Raw genomic sequence first — 22,900 nt, 5'->3', positions numbered from 1 at the left:
TAAATGGCCTGGCAGTTTCTTGTAAAACTAAACATACTCTTCCTCTCCTAAGAATATACCCAAGAGAGGTAAAAATATATGTCCACAAACATATTTGTCTAAAAATATTAGTAGATTTATTCATAATAGACAAAAACGAGAAACAGCCCAGGTGTCCATCCATAGAAGGATGGATAAACAAAATGTGGTATATTCATACAGTCAAATACAATGGAACACCTCTCAGCAACAAAAAGGAAAGAGCTGCTTATACACTTAACAACATGGATGTATCTTTAAAACTTTATGATGAAAAAAAAAAACTTTATGATGAGTGGAAAGAAGCCTTGTACAAAAGAGTATATACTGTATAATTCAGTTTTTAGAAAGTTCTAAAATAGGCAAAACTAATCTGCCCTGATGCAATACTTTGGCCAGTTGATGTGAACAACTGACTCATTGGAAAAGACTCTGATGCTGGGAAAGATTGAATGCAGGAGGAGAAGGGGACAACAGGGGAGGAGATGGTTGGATGGCATCACTGACTCGATGGACATGACTTTGAGCAAGCTCCGGGAGTTGGTGATGAACAGGGAAGCCTGGCATGCTGCAGTCCATGGGGTTGAAAAGAATCAGACACAACTGAGTGAATGAATTGAACTGAATCTGTACTGAAAAATAATCAGAACAGTTGTTACCTTATGGGGGATGGAAGCAGAGACAATTAGGAGGAACATGGGGAGTTTAAGGGATAATGGTGATATTTTCTAGACTGGGGTTTTATTCCATGATGGAAATTGAGATGAGAGGAACACATATTTTGTCAAAACTTAGTGAATATACACTGAAGATCTGTGCATTTCATTGTATTAAAACATAAAAAAAAACATAAATATTACATCAAAAGAAAAACTATATTGATCTCTAGTTAATGTTGTACATACATACTGATGTATTCATATTTAGAAAGATATGTACTGCTATCTGTAATTTCTCTTTAAATACATTTTAAAAAATAAAATGCATTAATGAATATAAGGATAGTCAAATGGATAGGTACAAGATAAAACAAGTAAAATGCTCATGGTAGAAGCTAGGTAGTAGGTAGACAGACATACACTATAAAATTTTCAACTTTGCTATATGTTTGAAATTCTTCACAATAAAATGCCAGGTAGTCAAATCAGCTGGCACTTGGTCTCACCTACACCTTTATTCAGAGTGTACACCCTCCAATCTGCCACACTCCTCACCCCTCTTTATTGCCTCATGCCCATACTGCTTCACTCACTGATACTACCTGCACAATACATGGATGTTTTACCCTAGACATATATGGCATATCCAGGGATGCAGTTGTTACATACATTCCTGAAAGAGGCAGAATAGCATTGTACCAATCCCACCACTCGGAGAAGGCAATGGCACCCCACTCCAGTACTCTTGCCTGGAAAATCCCATGGACGGAGGAGCCTGGTGGGCTGCAGTCCATGGGGTCGCGAAGAGTCGGACATGACTGAGCAACTTCACTTTCATTTTTCACTTTCATACATTGGAGAAGGAAATGGCAACCCACTCCAATGTTCTTGCCTGGAGAATCCCAGGGACAGGGGAGCCTGGTGGGCTTCCGTCCATGGGGTCGCACAGAGTCGGACACGACTGAAGCGACTTAGCAGCAATCCCACCACTTACCAGTTTTGCAATCTTGGGCAAATTAATTCACCTCTTGAGCCTGTTTTTTCAACTGTAGGATAAGTGAAGTGAAAGTTTCTAGAACACAGTGGGCACCAGGTAAATGTTGACTATTTTTACATGTTTAATGTTTGACTTTGTAGATGTAAACAGAATAAGGACTGTTTTTCACAATAAAAAAATACTGTTGAGTTTAAACTGACAGGAGAAAGAGCAGGAAGACTATTTTCATGGAAATAGCCTTATCTGCTTTCACAAAAGTTCCTCTCACAGAAGAAAAGCTATCTGTTCAGTAGTTGTTTACCAAGAACCTACAACTACTACAAATCCTATGTGTAGCTGTGAGCTAACCGCAGACTCTGCCACAGAGATTTCAGTGAGTTAACTGCAATAATAAACATATGCTCAAGTCCTAAAGAGGGCAAGGAAAGCTTCAAGGAAGGGAGAACACTTGAGTTGGGTCTTGCAGGATGGATAGGAGTTTTCCAGGTAGACCTGGGGAAGAAAGGCTGTCCAGGCAGAAAGAACAGCATAAGCAAAGGCGGCACTGAGCAGTGAAGAAACAATGGGATCCTCAAATTCGATGAATAGTTTGTATTATTAGAGCTCAGGAAGACAGGAAATGAGACTAGATAGAGCAGGAGGTAGTGACCACACCACACCCTGTTTATGATGTTACAGGGTTTGAGTTCTGTGTGACGTGAGAGACTCTGGTACATTTCAGGAAGACACTTCTGCAGCAGAGCAGGGCTAGACTGATAAGGGAGAGATTTGAGGCAGGGAGACCAGCATGGTCCCAGTGCCACCCATTGCTTGGAAAAATTGCCAGGAATGTCTGTTAAGCACACGGATTCCAGGCCTATTGACTCAGAGTCTAGGGGAAGGGCCTGAGCATTTAGCTAATTAGCAAGCACCCCAGGTTTTCCAAAGACCTTGGGAAATACCAAATCCAGGAGATGGCAGCCACCATCCTCTGGAATGGAATGAAGAAGGTCTGAACTGAGACATTCGGGGAAGGAAAGAGGGGGCGTATTACAGTGTGATTCAGAGGAAAGAATCTGCATAATGTGGTAAGGGTTTGCATGTGGGGGTGATGACTTCCTGGCATGACTGTGTAGATGGCTCTACCATTTACCAAGACAGGGACTGCAAGAAAAACGTCAGGTTTAGGGGAGGAGGTAATGATTTCTGCTTGACCAGGCTGAATCAGGATCTTGAGAGCCACCTTTGTCTTGGTGGTGGTTAAAGTCATGGTCGGGCAAGGTCACGCCTGTAGCTCCACACTTGATTTCTCTTGTGCTTTTCACACAGATCTGGAGCTTAAACGCCCAACATCCTCCAAACATGTTAAAATTACAATCAGGACAAAAAATTACAGGCATAAAGTTTGGAAATAGATGAGCAGAAAGCTAAACATCCCCTAGGTCTCTGAAACCCAGGTGTGTGAGAGGGTCAGGCTGCCTCCTGCCTCCTGATTTAAGCCAGGGACAGACCTGATGGGTGATATGGAACAGCCCCAAAGGAAACTCCATCACTCACGTATTTTATTCTTTTGTCCTCTTGATACTATTCAAGAAATAAATACTTCCCTCTAAAGATGATCCTCCCAAAAATACAGAGATGGCATAAAGAATATGTTAGTTGTCAGAAAACCTTGGTTAAAGTCACATGAAGTTGAGCAACTTAACCTGAGTTTCTTTTTCCTCTTGTGTAAAATAAGGATTCTAATAGCTGCTGTAAAGAACAAACAAAAACACATACACTTTAACACATGTCAGAAACTCTGCTTGGAGCACAAGAAACTATACTCAGTGTCTTATAATAAACTATAAGGGAAAAGAAAAAAATATGTATATATATATACATATATATATATAAAACTGAATCACTTTGCTGTACACTTGAAACTAACATAACGTTGTAAATTTAACTGCTGTTGTTTAGTTGCTAAGTCATGTCTTACTCTTGTGACCCCATAGACTGTTGCTCACCAGGCTCCTCTGTCTGTGGGATTTCCCAGACAAGAATACTGGAGTGGGTTGCCATTTCCTCCTCCAGGGGATCTTCCCAACTCAAGGATCAAACCCACATCTCCTGCATTGCAGGCAGATTCTTTACCTTCTGAGCCACCAGGGTACTTAAATTTAAAAAAAAAAAAAAAAAAAAGAAAAAATTCTGCTTGGGGCTAGAATGAATAGAAACCCACTCCCACTAGCTCAAGTCAAAGGATGGTTTATGCAAATGATACAACAGGCAATCTTGCCAACTTGCAAGAACATGAAATGAAGCACAGTTTGTTACTTAAGGATTGGAGCTGAGAGCCTGGTATTACTCCCACTGCAGCATCTCTTTGGGGCCAGATGGTATCCCGTTTCTGCATGTCTCTGCAGGTCCACACATCCACACGTGGCAGACACTGCAGTTTTCTACCTACCCATTCGCCCTTCCTTCCTCACTAAGAGGACCTCAGTTTGATGAGAATGTTCTAAGCCAATTACAACAATCTATGGTCCACTTTCCCAGTCTCCTTTACACTTCACAGTGACCATATATATTCAGGCAAATGAGGGTGAAGGAGAAGACTGCTGGGAACTCTGGAAAAGCTCTTACTTTTCCTGACAAAGGTCAAAGATACTGCTTGGTCCCACCTTCCTTTTTCTTCCTTTTGGTTGTGATAGCCAGAGCAGCAGCATCCATCATGGGACCATGAGAAAAAGGCCAAAAGAATCACAAAGTGGTCTTTCACCCTTGAACATCACTGAGTGCCTGAACCAACATAGTCCAACAAGTGAACATTACATGTAAAATAACAAAACCAAAACCAAACAAACAAACAACAACAAAAAAAAAACCTTCACCCCCTTGCTTTTAAGCCACTATGAGTTATTAATAGGTTGTTGTTACTTACATCTGAGGGTTTCCTGAGTGGCTCAGCTGGTAAAGAATCCACCTGCAATGCAGGAGACCTGGGTTTGAACCCTGGATTGGAAAGATCCCCTGGAGAAGGGAAAGGCTACCCACTCCAGTATTTTGGCCCAGAGAATTCCATGCATTATCCATGGGGTCACAAAGAGCCGGATAGGACTGAGTGACTTTCACTTCACTTCCATCTGAGGGCACTTTTTTTTTTTTTTTGCCACATCACTGGGGCTTCCCTGGTGGCTCAGTAAAGCATCTGCCTACAATGCGGGAGATCCGGATTCAATCCCTGGGTTGGGAGGATCCCCTGGAGAGGGAAATGGCGACCCACTCCAGTACTCTTGCCTGGAAAATCCCATGGATGGAGGAGCCTAGTAGGACATAGTCCATGTGGCCAAAAAGAGTCGGACACGACTGAGCGACTTCACTTGGCTTGTTGGATCTTAGCTTCTGGACCAGGGATCAAAACCGGGCTCTTGGCAGTAAAAAAACGGAGTCGTAACCACTGGACTGCCAGGGAAGAGCACCTGGGGCCACTCTTGACTGATAACACTGTCATCTGACTTGAGATTTTCCAAACCTTCAATCATCCTCAAACCGTCTGTAGCATTTTATCACATCCACTCAAATACAGTATTCTTTAGGCTGATTCACTTATGTTAACCTACATACCTATTTTAAGCTTTGCACTCTCAGGTGTGTCTTATTTTTTTCTAATACTGATTAAAATAAATAAATAAATGTAACAATTATAATTAAAGCAGTTTCCAGATTGCTGAGTACATTCCCCTGCCATGAGGGTGGTGCACCCCAACTCCACAGGGAAGCTCCTGCTCTCAGGATCCTTCTAGAAGTTGCCTGTTCATCTGGCTGTTCACATTTATCCTTTACAAGGTAAGTAAAAAAAGAATAATAATTTTAAATTTTAATTAAATTAAAACAAATTCACCCCAAATCATCTCGTTTTTGTTTTTTGTTTGTTTTGTCTTACCAATGGAGCATTTTGTGAAAGTAAAGCCAGCTGTCTCGACATTCCTGTTCTAGATAAACAGGAGGGAATGTTACAGATAAGGGTCTTCCCCTGAGCTGCATAGTACATAAGGCCTTACACACCTGAAGTCACTCAGGGGAGATGGAAATAGGTGGCAGGTCTACCACAACCTTAAACAGGACGATGATGAAGAAGGCAAAATGGCTACTAAGCTAAGATTTCTCTGTACACAGGGATAAAACAACCAGGGAATACTGGCTAGCCCTGTATGTCTTTGCAGAGCAAACTACATGGCCAGGGAAGAAATAAGAATACAGGCTGGCTGGTACAGCTGGTACATCAGAAACAGCAAGGGCTTCAAACGCCCTGAACACTCAACTATGCCCATCTCTCAAAATTCTCAATCTGGTGTTCATTCAACATATATAAAATAACATTTTAGGACTTCCCCAGTGGTCCAGCGGTTAAGACTCTTGAGTTCTCAATGCAGGGGATATGGGTTTGATCAAAGATGGGTTATTCAAACCATGGTGTTAAGATAGTTGGAAAACTATTGGGAAAAATTAAGTTGTATCTCTAATCACTACACAAACACACATTTTCAGATGAATTGAAGACAAATATTTTAACAGACCACAATTTACGGTACATTCATACAATAAATTCATACAATAAACTATCATTCAGCAATAAGAAAAGAAAGAAATCAATACATAGGTACGGACAAGGAAATATTTAACCACTGTTAAATGAGAAAACAAGTTACAAATAACACATGTAAATGATGCTATTTATGTTGAATATGTGTGGGTATCTTCACATGAACACGTAAGAGTCTAAAATGATAGCCCTTAATCAAATAGCAGTGATTACTTCCAAGGAAGTTACTAGAATGTAATCACATATTGCTCTTCTGATTAAAAACAAGCAGAAACAAATAAAATTTTAACTAAAAAATGATAAACCTCAAAGCCATAGAGAAAACATAAGAATTTTTCAATAATTTTGATGTGACAATCAGCTTTATTAGTACTGTGCCAATGACAAAAACCATTTTTTAAAAAAAGATTGAGAAAATTGACATGAAACTGTAAAATCTCTGAGGTAGGTGGGAAGGAGGCTCAAGAGGGAGGGAATATATGTATACTTAGAGCTGATTCATGTGGAACAGCAGAAACCAACACAACATTGTAAAGCAATTATCCTCCAATTAGAAATAAACTTTAAAAAAATGCAAAATTGCTTTATTGCAAAGCAAATCAACAGCAGAGCTAAACACCAAAATAGAAAAAAAGTATTTGCAACTTGCTGGAAAAAGAATAGTATTATTAAAGTATGAAAAGTGAAAGTGAAGTCACTCAGTCATGTCCAACTCTTTGCAACCCCATGGACTGTAACCTACCACACTTCTCTGTCCATGGGATTTTCCAGGCAAGAGTACTGGAGTGGGTTGCCATTTCCTTCCCCAGAGGATCTTCCCAACCCAGGGATGGAACCTGGGTCTCCCACATTGTAGGCAGACGCTTTACCATCTGAGCCACCAGGGAAGTCACATTATTATTAAAGTATGGATTGTGCTTAATCACTCAGTCATGTCTGACTCTTTGTGACCCTATGGACTGTAGCCTGCCAGCCTCCTCTGTCCGTGGGGATCTCCAGGCAAGGATACTGGAGTGGGTAGCCTATCCTTCCTCCAGGGGATCTTCCCAACCCAGGAACTGAACTGAGATTTCCTGCATTGTAGACAGATTGTTCACCAGCTAAGCTACCAGGGAAACTCAGTCTCTGCAGAAGTAGATGGTAAATACCCTTGTTGTTAATGCTGTTTGAAGTAAAGTGAAGTGAAGTGAAGTCACTCAGTCGTGTTGGACTCTTTGCAACCCCATGGACTATAGCCTATCAGGCTCCTCCATCCATGGGATTTTCCAGGCAAGAGTGCTGGAGTGGATTGCCATTTCCTTCTCCAGGGGATTTTCCTGGCCCAGGAATAGAACCCGGGTCTCCTGCATTGCAGGCAGACGCTTTACCGTCTGAGCCATGCTCTTGGCAAGCACCAAGTTGTAGTTGACAGGGCCCGCTTGTGGTCATAAATCCAACGATACTTTGGGGGGGCATTTCATGACCATTTTGTCCCGAGTTGCTGGGAAGGTTCATTCCCAGTTACGAAGGTTTTTGCTGATAGGCCATTCAATGTTTACTCACTGTTTATCTGACTCGTTAATTACAAGTTAATTAACGAGTCAGATAGACAGTGAGTGGATGGCACAAAGAAGCACTCCATAAAAGAAGACTTGAAAATGGCCAAAATTCATATTGAAGATGTAGAACCTCACTAATAATTACAGACAAGCAGATTAAAACAAGATTCACTTTTTCTTTAGATGGACAGGATTAAAAAGATTTCTAATAGCCAGTTGTTGACAAGTGTATGTGCAGACAGGTAACCTGACATCCTGTTGATGGAAGCTTAAATTGGCACAGTCCTTTGGAGGGCCATTTGGAGACAGGTACCAAAATTTGGAATATACATATGTGCTGCCCTCCTTTAAATTTATTTTATTCTATTTATTTTTGTGGGATAGGGAGCCACTCCATACAGCAGGTGGGATCTTAGTTCCCACATCAGGGATCAAACCCATCCCCCCTGCATTGGAAGGGCAGAGTCTGAATCACTGGAACACCAGGGAAGTCCCTAAATTTATTCTAATCAAATAATGGTACGGGTGTTCAAAGCTGTATTGAAAAATTAGCAACAACCTAAACGATTATCAAAAGAGGTTTTTGTTAATAAATGTACAAGACTCAAAGGGGTCATGGATATCAAGCAGGTGTTATGAAAGATAAGGAAATTCTTTACATATTGACACAAAGGATACAATGTTAAAGTGAGAAAAACAACTTACACAAATCCAGGTATAAGGTGATCTTTAGTTAATATGTAACCCACTGGGGCAAGGTAGATGCTCACCACTTGCAGTTGTTATCTCTGTGGGGGAAAATTTCAAGGGAAATTTTCTGTATTATTTACATTTTTTATAAAGAGCATGTGTCACTCATATGATAACTAAAGTCAATAAGTATTTCGTTTCGAAAAATCAAGGAAAACGTACACTATTTATGTTGTCCTTTAAAGGATTTCTGCACCTATTCTTTTATTCAACAAATATTAAGTTTATTATATGAAAAACTAGTGTCTCAGGGATAGGGGTGGACACAAAAGATACTTGGACCTGAACCCTGGAAACCTCCCTCTACTTTCTGACACCAAACCAATACTCTAACTGGGCCCCCTGCACACCTTCCTCCTTGCTTGTGCATCCCTCAGTATTTGCATCCCTCAGCCAACTCAAAGCCAGTCTGTGCCCTGGAGTCCATTTCCCCATCATTTTCTCAGAAGCCTCACACTACTAATTACCATCCTTGTTTTATTTTCACCTTCTCCTTCTCTCTTGCAGACTACTTGTCCTCAATGAAACTGGTCAAGTCTCTTCCATACTAATTTTGGAATGGAGGGAGGGAGGGAAGAAATACATTCTGGACAGAATGATTTAGGAGGAGGAAGAGAGAGGGAAGAGGAGAAAAGGAGAGGAAAGAGACTTCTTGAGTGTATTTTCCAACCTTAACATTCTTAAAGAAATGTGTTCAGTTCAGTTCAGTTGCTCAGTTGTGTCCGACTCTTTGCGACCCCATGAATCGCAGCACGCCAGGCCTCCCTGTCCATCATCAACTCCCAGAGTTCACTCAGACTCATGTCCATCGAGTTGGTGATGCCATCCAGCCATCTCATTCTCTGTCATCCCCTTCTCCTCCTGCCCCCAATCCCTCCCAGCTTCAGAGTTTTTTCCAATGAGTCAACTCTTCGCATGAGGTGGCCAAAGTATTGGAGTTTCAGCTTCATCATCAGTCCTTCCAAAGAACACCCAGGACTGATCTCCTTTAGAATGGACTGGTTGGATCTCCTTCAGTCCAAGGGACTCTCAAGAGTCTTCTCCAACACCATAGTTCAAAATCATCAATTCTTCAGCACTCAGCTTTCTTCACAGTCCAACTCTCACATCCATACATGACCACTGGAAAAACCATAGCCTTGACTAGACAGACCTTTGTTGGCAAAGTAATGTCTCTGCTTTTAAATATGCTATCTAGGCTGGTCATAACTTTCCTTCCAAGGAGTAAGCATCTTTTAAAGAAATGTGTTAGCTTGACTATAATGAAAACATGATAGAGAAAGCAGTATAAAGGCACGATCAAAAAATCAGCAGAGAAGATGTTCTCTTCCCTTTTGACCAAAAAGCCTGGTCCCACCCCAGTGCCTGTCTCGAGCTGCCCTCTCTCGGCATCAGAACCTGGCTGATCTCTACAGTGGATGACTCATCTGTCTCCAGTTATCACTCAGTCTTTCCTCCCCTACAGCCAGATTTCTAGAAAAAAAGGGTTGGCTTGCCTGCCCTTTCCTTACCTCCTGTCCGCTCCTTAGCCCCGCCACTCCACCAAAACCAGTTCTCCCCACAGACCCCTCTCAGTACTGACTCGGATTCTCAGGAGCATTTGACAACAGCCTCTTATGCCTGTCCTTTCTTGGTATCCTTTGGCAGTGTTTCCTCCTCAGCCTGACCTGTTGGTGCTGTGGCTCCTAGCATTCAGTCTTGAGACCCTGGCCTTCCTCTCTTCTACCCTCTTTTCGAGGCAGTCTCATCCAAGGTGGTGTGTTAATCAGTGTACAAACACCAGTGACCTCCAGGAGATACTGGCTCATTGCTGTCTACATTTGGATGTCTCAGAGAGGCATTTGTTCATCCATTCATTCTATTCAGCACCGACTATATGTTAGGAACTACTTGAGGTACTGGATAAAAGAACAGAATAGTCTTGCTTCATGCCCTTGAGCAGCTGACATGTCAACAGCTGAGCTCAGGAACTGCCCTCAACCAACGTGTCCCTCCATGTTTTCATCCCAATAAATAGCACAATAGCCATCCACCTGCTCAAGCAGAAATCTGAAAGTTAGGTTTGACACTTTGCTTTCCCTTATCCTTCCTGTGGGGGACACACTCTAAACTGATAAGCCCCCTCCACAGAGTTATGTTTCGGAGAAGGCAATGGCACTCCACTCCAGTACTCTTGCCTGGAAAATCCCATGGACAGAGGAGCCTGGTAAGCTGCAGTCCATAGGGTCGCTAAGAGTTGGACACGACTGAGCGACTTCGCTTTCACTTTTCACTTTCATGCGCTGGAGAAGGAAATGGCAACCCACTCCAGTGTTCTTGCCTAGAGAATCCCAGGGACGGGGGAGTCTGGTGGGCTGCCATCTATGGGGTCGCACAGAGTTGGACATGATCGAAGTGACTTAGCATAGCATAGCTTAGCATAATCCCCTCTCCTTGAGGCAAAATCTGTGACGTGCTTTCTAGTCAGTAGAGTATAGCCAAGGTGACCGATGTCAGCCTCTTGTTCAGGTTGTGTTATATTGCAAGGGTGACAGGATGTCAGCTCCATAGTTACATTCTAAGACTCCATCCTGCAGGCTGAAGTGAGAAAGACGTCCTTCCTGGTTTTAAAGAATTAAGCTGTCATAGTTGTCAAGGGAGTTGTGGGGGTGGGGTGGTTTTGACAGCCAGAAAGAAAATGGGGCTTCCCTGGTGGGCTGAATTGTAAAGAATCCATCTGTCAATGCAGGAGACATGGGTTCAATCCCTGGTCCAGGAAGATCCCACATGCTGCGGAGCAACAAAGCCTGTGAGCTACTACAATTGAGCTTGTGCCCTAGAGCCCGTGCTCTGCAACAAGGGAAACCACGACAATGAGAAGGCTGTGTGCTTGCACACAGCAACTAGAGAGTAGCCCCCACTTGCCACACCTAGAGAAAAGCCAATGCAGCAACAAAAACCCAGCACAGCCAAAAATAAACATACAATTTTTTTTTAATTTAACTGTGAATTATTTATTTAAAAAATGAAAGAAAGAAAATGGGGACCTCAGCGCTACAGTTGTTAGCAGATAAATTCTGCCAATAACTTTGGAAGTGGATCTTTTCCCAGTTGAATCTCTGATGAGACCACAGTCCCAGTCAGCACCTGGACTGAAGTCTGCTGAGATCCTGAGCAGACGACCAAGTCAAACTATGCCTGGACTTCTGACCTATAGAAACTGTGAGCTAATGCTGCTGCTGCTGCTGCTGCTAGGTCGCATCAGTCGTGTCCGACTCTGTTCGACCCCATAGACAAGCAGCCCACCAGGCTCCCCGGTCCCTGGGAGTCTCCAGGCAAGAACGCTGGAGTGGGTTGCCATTTCCTTCTCCAATGAGTGAAAGTGAAAAATGAAAGTGAAGTCGCTCAGTCATGTCCAACTCTTCACAACCCCATGGACTGTAGCCCACCAGGGTCCTCCATCCATGGGATTTTCCAAGCAAGAGTACTGGAGTGGGGTGCCATCGCCTTCTCCTGTGAGCTAATAAATGGGTGTTATTTTAGGTTGCTAAGTTTCTGGTAGCTTGATACTCAGCATAAAAAACGAATGCAGCACCTATTCAATCCACCACCAGAACTTTTTGATTCCTTCACTGCAATAACTCTAAAAATATCTAAATCTCTCCATCTTCCCTACTCCACCCAGAGCAGACTGTCATCCTCTCCAACCCAGACAAATAGAAGAGCCTCCTGATCTCCCCTGTCACATTTGTGCATCCTATCAAAACAGGGCCAAGACACGAGAGCATCCAAGGCAAGTGAATAATTTGACTTTCGTTCAAGTCAACCTTTATTCACCAGAGATGAGGAGAAATTGTCTATTAATAAAAGTAGTATGTCTCTCTTTTTATGCTGAAATGAGAGGCTCAATACATGTGATTTTTTTTAAGCAGATAACTTCTTGGGAGGCATATGAAACCACTCAAAATTTAAATAAATCACTAATTTCCTGTGAATAGCACAACCTATTGCATTATTCATATTTAGCCGTTCAGCTGACTTTACTTAAATGACAGTCCTTGGCTGACTTATCTCAGGTTTAGAGGTATGGCTTGTATATGTCTATCACAAGTTTTTAATTTTGATGAACAATTTATTTTTCCTTTGTTGCTTCTGCTTTTAGTGTCAAGTCTAAGAATCTATTCACAAATCTGAGGTCATGAAGATTTTACCCCTATGTTTTCTTCTAATAGTTTCATAGTTTTGACATTTATATTTAGGTTGTTGATCCAGTTTGAATTAATTTTTGTACAAATAGTGAGATAAGGGTACAACTCCCTTCTTTTGCATAAGGTTATCCAGTTGTCCCAGCATAATTTGTTAAAGAGACTCTTCTTTCCCCCATTGAATAGTCTTGGCCCCCTTGTCAAAAGTTAGTTGGCCATAATGGGTTTCTTGGTGAATTCTCAATTCTGGTCCATTGGTCCATATATGTCTGTCTTTATGTCAGTACCACACTGTTTGGATTGCTGTTGCTTTGTAGCAAGTTTTTATTTTTGTTTGCTTTTGGTCATACTGCCTGGCATAAAGGATCTTAGTTCCCCAACCAGAGTTCAAACCTGTGCCCCCTGTAGTGGAAGTGAGGACTCTTAACCACTGGAGCACTAGCAAAGTCCCACTTTGTAGTAAGTTTTGAAACCTGAAAGTGTGAGTCCTTCAATTTTGTTTTTTAAAAACATCGTTTTGGCTATTTAGTGGCCTTTGCACTTCTCTCTAAATTTGAAGATCAACTTCATTTAGGCAGAAAGGCTACTGGGATTTTGACTGAATCTGTAGGTTGCTTTGGAGAATATTGTCAGCTTAACAATATTAGGTCTTTCAGTTTGTGAACATTGGGATGTCTTTTCATTAATTCAGGTCTTCTTTAAATTCTTCTTTTAGCCATGCTTTGTAGTTTTTAGTGTATGAATCTTTCACCTCCTTGGTTATTCTTATTCCTGGGTAATTGATTCTTTTAGATGTTATTGGAAGTAAAACTCTTTTCTTAACTTCCTTTTCAGATTATATATAGAAATGCAACTGATTTTTGTGTTGATATTGTTCCCAAAAATGTTGCCAAATTCTTTAATTAGCTCTAGCAGGGGTGTGTGTGTGTGTGTATTCTTTATGATTTTCTTTATATAGAATCATGTCATTCACAAATAGGGATAGTTTAATTCTTGTGTTCCAGTGTGGATGTTTTTCCTTTATTTTTATTGCCTAATTGCTCTGCTAGGACTTCCAGTACAATGCCAAAAACAATGGTGAAGGTAGACATCTTTGTCTTGTTCCTGATCTGAGGGACAATGTTTTAAGTCTTTCAAAATTGTGAATGATGTCAGTTGTGGGTTTTTTCATAACTGTCCACTATTATGTTAAGGAAATCCCCTTTTGTTCCTAACTTCCTGAGTATTTGTATCATTAAAAAGTGCTCTATTAAAAAAAAGAAAAAGTGCTGCATTACATCAAATGCCTTTTCTGCATCTATTGAGATGTTCTTCATTCTTTTCTTTCATTCTGTTAATGTGATGTATCACATTGATTGATTTTCTTACATTGAACCATCCTGCATTCTTGGAGTAAATTCCACTCAGTCATGATATTCTTTATTCACTAAGTCAGGTCCGACTCTTTTGTGACCACTGGACTGTAGCCTGCCAGGCTTCTCGGTCCATGGGATATCCAGGTAAGAATACTAGAGTGGGTTGCCATTTCCTCCTCCAGGAGATCTTCCAAACCCAGGGATGGAACCCACATCTTCTGCATTGGCAGGCAGATCATTTATCACTGAGCCACCAGGGAAGCCCCGGTTGTGGTATACAATCTTTTTAATGTGCTGTCTGGCTTGGCTTGCTATCATTTTGTTCAAGATTTTTTCATATATATTCATAAAAGATAAGAGTAGTTTGCTTTTCTTGAGGTATCTATGTCTAGCTTTGGTATCAAAGCAATGCTGGCTTCACAGAATGTGTTAGGAAGTTTTCTCTTCCTCTTCTGTTTCTTGGAAGAGTTTGGATAGAGTTGGTATTAATTATTCTTTACACAAGGGGCTTCCCAAGTAGCTCACTAGTAAAGAATCCACCTCCAATGCAGGAGACATGTGTTTGATCCCTGGGTCAGGAAGATCCCATGGAGGAGGGCATGGCAACCCACTCCACTATTCTTGCATGAATACTGCAAGAATTGCATACTTCATGCAAATGAATACTGTGTGAATCCACGAACAGAAGATCCTGGCAAGCTACAGTACATCAAGTCGCAGAGTCAGATACAACTGAAGCCACTACACACACACACACACATTATTTACATGGTTAGTATAATTCACTAGTTAAGCCACCTGGTCCAGGACATTTCTTTCTTGGGAGATTTTTGATTATTGATTTAATATATTTTTCTGGTTAGAAGTCTGTTGATATTTTCCATTCCTTCTTAAGTTTTGGTCATTTCCACATATCTAAAAATTCTTCATCTACATTATCTAATTAATGGGCATACACTTATTCATAATATTCTCTTACAATCCTTTTAATTTCTGTAAGGGCTTCACTCGTCTGATTTCAGTTACTTGTAGCTTCTCTTTTTTCTCTTAGTTGAGTTAAAAGTTTTTCAATTTTGTTGGATCTTTTTAAAGAAAAGAATTCTCCTTTGGGTTTTGTCAGTACTCTGTACTGTTTCTCTGTCCTCTATTTAGCTATGCTCCAAACTTTATCATGGGCTGTCCTTTCTTTGCCAGCTTTGGGTTTAGTTTGCTCTGTTTTCTAGTTTCTTAAGATATGAAGTTAGGGTATTGATCTGTAAATATCCCCCTGAGGACTGCTTTCACTGCATCCCATACGTTTTGGTATATTTTAATTTTCATTCATATCAAAGAATTTTCTAATTTCCCTAGTGACCTCTTCTTTGATGTATTTGTAGTTAGAGCATGTTGCTCAATTTCCATGCATTTGTGAATTTTTCAGTTTTCTTCTGTTACTGATTTCTAGTTTCATTCTCAAGTGGTTGAAGAAAATGTTTTGTATGATTTTGATCTTTTAAAATTCATCGAGTTTTTTTTATGGCCTAACATATGGCTTATCGTAGAGAATGTTGCATGTACACTTGAGGAGAATGTGTATCTGCTGATGTTGGGTGGGATGTTCTGTATGTGTTAGGTTTAGTTGATTTATAATATTCTTCAAGTCCTCTGTTTCCTTACTGATCTTCTGCCTAGATATTCAATCCACTGTTGAAAGTGAGATATTGAAGGCCAACTGCAACTGTCATTGTAGAATTATATATTTCTCCCTTTAATTCTATCAGTATTTGCTTCTTATATTTTTGGACTTTGTTGTTTGGTGTGTATGTTTGTAATGACTGCTATTTTCTCAATGAATTGAGCCTTTTATCAATATATAGCATTCTTCTTCATCTCTTGTAATAACTTTTAACTTAAAATATATATTTTCTGGTGCTAGTATAACCACCCCACCTCTCTTGTGCTTACTATTTGCACAGAATATATTTTTCCAATCCTTTCAACCTATTTGCGTGTTTTCTTCTTAAGTTTCTCTTAAGCAGCATATAGCTGGATCACAGGTTTTTATATGTTCTGCCAATCTCCATCTTTTACTAAAGTGAGCCAATCAATTTACATTTAAAATGATTACTGATAATAAAGGACTTACTTCTACCATTGTGCTATTTCTTTTCTTTGTATCTTAAGTCTTTTTTTCTCCTTTATTTCCTTGAATACACTCTACTTTTGTGTATGACTGATTTTTCTAGTGTACAATTTTGGTCCTTCCTTCATTTTCTTTTCCATACTTTTTTTTTAGTTATTATCAGTGGTTACCCTGGGGGTTACAACAGACATCCTAAATTTATAAAAATATAGGTTGAATTGATTCCAGGCCCCCAACCCCAATATGACCTCCAGCTTCTGTCTTTAAGACTGAAAGCAGCAAATTTATGGCTGTTTTAAAACAGTCACCTTCCTTATTTTGACCATTGGGGTTCAGCAGGATGAAGGTTCAATCAAGAAGCTACTGTCTTTATTTTTAAATGCAGTGTTAGGTACAGTTTTTTTATACTTTGATTTTATTATACTTGAAACTAAAATGCAGAACTATCCAATTCAGTATTGCATGTATTGCATGTCAAGAGCATGACATCTGGAGTCTAAATCCCAGTTCAATGATCAGCCACATGTAGCTACACATAAAGCTTCAATGATCAGCTACATTTGGATACATTTGGATACCTTTGGATACATTCTTAGCCTAAAGGCATCTCAGTTTCATCATCTATAAAACGAACTAATGGTAGTTCCTACTTCTTACAGTTGTCACAGGAATTCAATGAGATACATGTAAAGTTCTTAAAATAGCACCAGCACCTAACAGAATAAATCTTCAACCTGAATAAATGTTAACCATTACTGTGTTTTCAGCTGTCTGCCTCCTGGCATTTCCCTCCCTCCCCCTTCAGCTCTACCCCACAACTTACCAGTCTGCTTTTACTTTCTGCAAGATGTCGTGTTCTCTTGCCTCTAGGCCTTCATGTATGCCTCTTTATCGACTTGGCTAATTCTTATTTCTAAAACAGTCAGATGTCTTTTCATATCCATCCATTTGAAGTTTGACGATGCCAAGGACAGGGAGTAATAAGAACCCTTGTATGTTGCAAGTGGGAGAATAAATTGGTACAATTTTTTGGAGAGCAATTTGGCAACAGATGGAAAAGTTAAAGGTATCCATAATCTGTATCTCAATAGCTACACTCCTAGGGATATATGTTAAAGAAACTTTCACACCTGTACACAGGAAATATGTATAAGAATGTTCCACACAGCACTGCTTTTTATGGCAAAAATACGGGAAAGAACTTTAGTGTCCTTCAACAGGAGAGTAGATAAGTACCCTGGTGATCATAACATATAATCATATACTGGAATGCTGCTGTTGTTGTTCAGTTGCTAAGTCATTCCCATGGACTGCAGCATGCCAGGCTTTGCTGTCCTTCACTATCTGCTGGAGTTTGCTCAAATTCATGTTCATTGAATCAGTGATGCTAACCATCTCATCCTCTGCCACACTCTTCTCCTTTTGCTTTCAATCTTGCCCAGCATCAAAGCCTTTTCCAATGAGTCAGGTTTTCCCATCAGGTGGCCAAAGTACTGTGTCAGGAGCTGTGTTAGGCATTACTGACAAAATGGAGGCACGGCCCCAACCCCTTCTCCTCATTCCGCAGGCACAGTCCCAGGATGAAGGAGTTAAGTTTTGTGATTCTGACTTGTTCTTTCCTTGCTTTGATTTAGTTGGCTGGAAAGAATGTTAAGGTGCTTATTGTTCTTGAGAGAAGCAGGAGAAAGCACAAAGCCTTCTGCAGTTGTGCCCAGAAAATAATCTATAAAGTAACCATTGACATTTGTTCAAGGATTTTTACAAAGAACGTCCCAGGATGAGCACATAAGGCCACAGCTTGAAGCCATGGGAAGGATTGTTATCTGAGACCTGTTTGTGAGGGAGATGTTTGTGGCAAAGGAATTTTGCTGAGTTTAGGGTTTAGGAATAATTAAGAATAGTTGGAAGCCTTTTTAGGAGATAGTGAGCTTAGGATACTAGGGGCAAGCAGGATTTAGAAAGATAAAAAATAAACTGAGGAATGTGGAATGCAGCCCAGACATAAGCATGAGTTACAATGTAATCACAAGTAAACATGATTCTGAGAGAATCACTGAAGCAGGAACTCTCTTTGAAGGGCAACAAGGAGATAATACATCTGGGTGAGGGGGAGCTGAAAATGTAAAACCTCTGACCTGATGCTTTTGAAAAAGTATAAAAGAAGACCTGATGCTTGAAATAAACATGTAGTCCCAAACCTGGAGTCAGAGGCTACATCATTCCCCGCCAACACCGCTCATCCCTTCAGGCTGATTCCCTGGCTGCTGGAGCTGGACTCCTGCAGTACTGGAGCTTCAACATCAGCACTGGAATGCTACATCACAATTAAAATACCTTCATGTAACAACATGGGTAAATCTCAAAAACATATTGCTGACTAAAAGAAACAAGTTTCAAAAGGAGATATACAGTATACTAATAACAAAAAGTTTAAAATCATGCAAATTTGCTACACATTATTTATGGATACATGCATATGTAATAACCCACTCCAGTGTTCTCACCTGGAGAATCCCAGGGACAGGGGAGCCTGGTGGGCTGCCGTCTATGGGGTCCCACAGAGTCGGACATGACTGAAGTGACTTAGCAGCAGCATATGTAATAAAAGTGTAAAAACATGCCATGGAAATAATAAACACCAAATGCAAGGTGATGGGTGCCTTTGAGGAGGAGGGGGAAGGAGAAAAGGGAATAGAGTTGGGTGGGCTTCACAGAAAGTTTCAACTGTATTTCTTCTTTTAAAAAAAGCACTCATGCACGTTTAATTATAAAACGTTAAAATTCCAGAAAGCTGGGTGGTGGGACAAAGAGGTTTGTTCAATCAGTCATAAGTTTAAATAAACCAAAAGCCAGATGAAGAAAATGGAAAGAGTGGTTGAAAAATCTGTGTAATAAAAAGCCTTTGGCACTCTAGGTTCCCAAACAGTCAAGTGATTACCCCTGTTTCCATCTGACCCATCCATTTCCACCCCTTCCTCCATCTCCACCAACAGAGATTCATTTTCTATACACTCTAGCCCTGGGGAAGGCAGTGGGGAGGCACAGGGCTTACAATGGGATTAAGTGGAAGTGGCTTGGAATTTAGAATGCATTCTTAAGACCCTAGGAACACTCATAGCCAAGTTTATAAGTCCCAAGAAACTAGAGGATGCTTCTCTGGAGAAAAGATCTCCCAGTACTGACATTTTTGGGCCCTCTAAGAAATCTGGCACATCAATGCTGTGCTTAGTCGCTCAGTCATGTCCAACTCTTTGCAACCCCATGGACTGTAGCCAACCAGATTCCTCTGTCCATGGGATTTTTCCAGGCAAAGATACTAGAGTGGGTTCCCAAGCCCTCCTCCAGGAGATCTTCCCAACCCAGGGATCGAACCCAGGTCTCCCACATTGCAGGCAGATTCTTTACCATCTGAGCCACCAGGGAAGCCCATGAATATTAGGGTAGGTAGCCAATCCCTTCTGCAGCAGGAATCAAACTGGGAATCTACCACATTGCAGGTAGATTCTTCACCAGCTGAGCTACCAGGGAAGCCCAGCATATCATTGGTACACCTCATAGTAAGCCCACTCATCCAGTGCTTCTCACAACATAAGTTGCATTTGAGTCACGTAGCAATCTTGTTAAAGTGCAGATTCTAAATCTGTAGTTTATGGTGGGACCAGAGATTCTGTATTTCCAAAAAGCTACCAAAGGAAGCCAACGCTGCTAGTCCCTTTTGAGTAGTAAGGTGCTTGTCAATGCTTCTTGCCCACACACTCAGCCTCCACTCAGCTTTTTGGAATCTCATCCCTAAATATGAACAAGCTGCTAAAGAAATCAGACTTTTGAGGATGGCCATTAACATAAATGAGACAAAACAAAAATAAACAAGCAAAAAGAAAAACAACAACAAAGAAATAGATCAAAGAGAAGAAGAAAAACTAAAAGAAACACACTATAGTATGCTTAGAGAGAAGATATTCCTGTCCATAAAACATACAATATCCTCTGAAAGATAGAAGATACTCCTGTCAAATAAAACAAGGATAGGAAATTCCCCAGAGGTTTGGTGACTCCCAGTTTCATTCCCTAGTCAGGGCCAAGGTTCATTCCCTAGTCAGGGAACTACATCCCACATGCTGCAATTAAGACCCAGATCAGTAAAGAAAAGAAGCATAAAATAATATGGGAAGGGGAGTTGGGAAAAAAATGTCTTGGGAATTAAAAATAAAAAAACCTGAGACTTAAAATGGTTGAAGATAATGACAAGGAAATATCTCAGAAAAATAGAACAAAAACAAACAAACAATGGGTACAGAGTTTCAACTTTGCAAAATGAAAAGAGTTTTGAGACTGTTGCATTAAATTCCCAATAAATGACTTAACTGACTGAACTGTACACTTAAAAATGCTTAAGATGAGAAATTTCACATTATGTATATTTACAATTGAAAATAAAAATAAAACACAGCAACCCAAAGCAACAGAAAACAGAAGAAAAAAAGAAATGAAAGTATCAATCCAGAAATCTAACTTTTACATAATAGGCATTCCAGAAAGTGAACAAGGAAAATGGAGAAGAAATTATCAAGGAAATAAAGAAAATTGCCTCCAAAGCTAAAGTACATGAGCTTCCATTTTGAACAAGTGCTCAATTCAAAAAAATTAAGTCACAGCAAAGGAAATCATTATAAAATTTCCAACCCACAGCCTAAAGAGAAAATCCTAAAGCCTCCAGAGGCAGAGAAGATGTAACGTACAAAGGATCAGGAATATGAATAGGAATCAGGCTTTTCACAATAGCAACCTGGAAGATAGAAGAAAATGAATAATATCCTCAAATTTATGACAGGAAATTATTTTCAAAACTTAAATTCAATAACCAGCCCAACTATAAATTCAACTACAAATCAAGTATTAAGATAAAATAGATTTTAAAATATGCAAAGATTCCAATATATCCCCCTATGCCTTTTCCTTTCAAAGTTACCAGAGGCGGTGCTTCAGCAAAACAAGGAAGTAAACTAAGAAAGAAGACGGCATGGGATCCATGAAATGGGCAAAACCAGCCCAGGAAAATCCCAGAATGACAACTGTACAGCAAGTCTAGAGAGCAGTCAGTTCCGATTGAAACAAGAGGAAGGAGACTCTAGGATGAAGATTCTAGAGAAAAAAACAGAACTTATGCATTTGAGTATACAGAAAATACTGCCAGACTTTTGGACAGTCTTAAGAGCACCTTCAGGGGTGGGGGCAGCCAACTGTAGATAATACAAAAAACTAACAAGAGAGGGGGAAAAAGGCAATAATTAACTCTAAGAAAAATGAAGGGCTGTATAAATTATAAGGCACAGTTGTAGTACCCATTGGCTCATTGGTAAACAGTATTTGCATACATAATTTAAATGCTGATTATTGGTTTAACTAAAATTTTTACATAAATAAGGGAGGTGGGGAACAGAAGTGATAGACTCATGTTTTTAACTGTCATGGCAGGAAGTCAACAAATAACCCTTAAAATGAATAAATCAAGAATTAGTAGTATATGGATTTATTTAGATATATGCATCTAATCTGGATGAATACGTAATAGAGTTGAGACTATCGCCCCTAAAGAGTAGGCCAGGGAACAACTTTTTTCATTACAAGCCTTCTAGTATATGTATGTATTTTAAAGCTATGTACCTGCATTATTTTAGTTCAATAAACCATGTTAAAACATTAGCATATAATTTGGGAGTAGTTTCAAATGGAAATCCATTTTGAAGGGCTGTCTGGGCCTTGATAACAAGGGCTAGTTATTTGTTCATTTTTGCATTCCCCATCCCTCCCTTTACCAAGAGCACGTAGCAGAAAGTAAATCAATACATGTAAAGAGAACTCAACTACATTTGTTCGATTCTCCTTGGGGAAAAAGACAAAACAAGACGCACAGGCATAAGACACAGACGCAGCACAAAAATGAGTTCATTTTCCACATGCTGCTGCTGCTGCTGCTGCTAAGTCGCTCAGTCGTGTCCGACTCTTAGCGACCCCATGGACTGCAGCCCACCAGACTTCTCCATCCATGGGATTTTCCAGACAAGAGTACTGGAGTGGGGTGCCATTATGTCTCTGGCAGAGGTACTGGAATGAAAGGGTTTCAAAGGCAGAGAAAAATCATGTTCGGAGCACCTAGAGGCAACTCTAGGCACAGAAATGGAGGCATGACAGGAATCTAGGTAGGCTTATTCACTTCGGTGACGTCTCATTCCTTTCCTTCCTTGACCTTGTTAACAATCTGTAGTTAGATAAATAGAGAATTTGTCCGTTTCCTTCACCAGACTATAAGCTCCTCGAGGGCGGGACCTCATGTGTTTCACTGTATTCCCCGCAGAGCAAGAGCCCACTACACATTTGGTGAAATCAATGAGCGACAGTGCCGCTGGACAGCCATTGGTGTGGCACGAGGAAGGGTCACTGACAGGCTGAGAGCAAAGAAGCTGGCTGGGAGATGACACGTGCGAGCTTCTTACAAGGTCTCTGAAATTACAAGACCGGAAGAGTGTAAGTTAACCTTTGGGGAGTACGGGACCGGACCGCCAGGTGGACCTCGGGGAACTACAGCAGGCCGGGAGACGGTAGGGATACTAGTGAAGAGGAGCTGGGACTACCGGTATCGCGCGTGCGCAAGCGCGGCACCACCACCCACTACACCTCCACCCCGCCCCCTGCCCGGCGCGATTGCGTGC

This window comes from Bos mutus, chromosome 2 (genome assembly GCF_027580195.1).
Source record: "Bos mutus isolate GX-2022 chromosome 2, NWIPB_WYAK_1.1, whole genome shotgun sequence".
NCBI classification, from domain to species: Eukaryota; Metazoa; Chordata; class Mammalia; order Artiodactyla; family Bovidae; genus Bos; species Bos mutus.
This window is presented reverse-complemented; position numbering follows the sequence as displayed.